This window comes from Chrysochloris asiatica, unplaced genomic scaffold, assembly GCF_000296735.1.
Source record: "Chrysochloris asiatica unplaced genomic scaffold, ChrAsi1.0 scaffold00103, whole genome shotgun sequence".
NCBI classification, from domain to species: domain Eukaryota; kingdom Metazoa; phylum Chordata; class Mammalia; order Afrosoricida; family Chrysochloridae; genus Chrysochloris; species Chrysochloris asiatica.
This window is the reverse complement of record NW_006408621.1, coordinates 5009033-5010789: the sequence shown is the minus strand read 5'-3', so window position 1 is coordinate 5010789 and position 1757 is coordinate 5009033. Positions and strand designations below refer to the sequence as shown.

At 39.1% G+C, this 1757-nt stretch overlaps 1 pseudogene; it reads left to right on the top strand.

The window, feature by feature from the left end:
- LOC102825125 overlaps positions 1–904 on the top strand; it is a 20481-nt pseudogene extending 19577 nt beyond the window's left edge.
- Positions 905–1757: the final 853 nt, after the last annotated feature.

Here is a 1757-nt window from a genome sequence, read left to right as displayed (position 1 = left end):
GTTGTATCATCTGCATATCTCAGGTTGCTAATAAGTCTTCCTCCAATCCTGACACCACGTTTTCCTTCATAGAACCCAGCTTCTTGTATTATTTGCTCAGCATACATATTGAAAACGTTGCTAATTCAGGATAAAAATAAATACAACACACCCAAATACAGGATGATTGTTCATGTAACCAACAAGATATCATTTGCCAGATTGCTTCTGCCCGTATAGAAGGGGATATGATTGTCTGTGCAGCGTATGCTCACGAACTCCCAAAGCATGGTGTGAAAGTTGGCCTGACAAATTGTGCTGTGGCATATTGTACTGGCCTGCTGCTGGCCCACAGCCTTCTCAATAGGTTTGGTATGGATAAAATCTACAAGGCCAAGTAGAGGTAACAGGAGATGAATACAATGTGGAAAGCATTGATGGTCAACCTTGTGCCTTCACCTGCTATTTGGATGCAGTCCTTGCCAGAACTACTACCGAAAATAAAGTTTTTGGGGATCTGACAGGTGCTATGGATGGAGGCTTGTCTATCCCTCACAGTACCAAGTGATTCCCTGGTTATGATTCAGAAACCAAGGAATTCAATGCTGAAGCACATCGGAAACACATCATGGGTCAGAACATTGCAGATTACATCCGTTACCTCATGGAAGAAGATGAAGATGCTTACAAGAAACAGTTCTCTCAATACATAAAGAACAACATAACTCCAGACACGATGGAGGAGATGTATAAGACAGCACATACTGCTATCCGTGAGAATCCTGTTTATAAGAAGAAGCCTAAGAAAGATGTTAAAAAGAAAAGGTGGAATCATCCCAAAATGTCTCTTGCCCACAAGAAAAATTGGGTAGCTCAGAAGAAGGCAAGCTTTCTCAGAGCTCAGGAGTGGGTTGCCGAGAACTAAACCAAAGCACAATTTCCTATGAAATTGTTCCAAAGAATGTTAATAAACTTATTGGCCAAGCAAGAAAAGAAACAAATGGCAGTGCAAAATGGCCAAAGCTGGCCCTGAAGTGTTTATCACTAGGAAAAAGGCCTGAATGAGGATTGTGGGATAGAACAGGAAGACTAAAAAGGAAAGGCCAAAAATTAAATCCTGAGTTACATCATAATGACCAACAGTGACATCTTGAAATTTCTCAGAAAGAAGAGTGAAAAGGAAACCCATCTCCTGATCACATCTACCTGGAGGCAATTAGTATAAAAAATACCAAAACACACACACACATCTAAGCATTAAGGCCACAGATAACTCCTGAACATTCCCAAAAAACAGAAACAGATGACCATATCAGCACATGTCCAGAAACTAGATAAAGTGACTGAGACATGATCTGGAGGTAGACCTACACTCCATACTGGAAGATTGGCAGGCTTTGGAAATGCCTGAAAAGGAATTCAGAAAAATGATTATAAAATGTATCAAAACACTTTACAATGGAGTTGAGAAAAATAAGGAAAAAGTCAGGAAAGTGCTACAGGAACAATCAAATAAGATAGATACAGCACTGGAAACAATTCAAAGCCTACAGAAAGACGTCCAAACGATTAATAATAGAATACCAGAAACAGACAATACACTGAAAGGGCAAAGGAGTAGAATTGAAGAGATGGAAGCCAGAACTAGTGAGCTGGAAGATAAATCTTTCAATACTACTAAAATAGAAGAAAAAGCAGAAAAGGATTTAAAAAATCTGAAGAAAGTCTAAGATTCATGTTGGATACCATAAAGAGGAATAACTTAAGAATTATCAGCA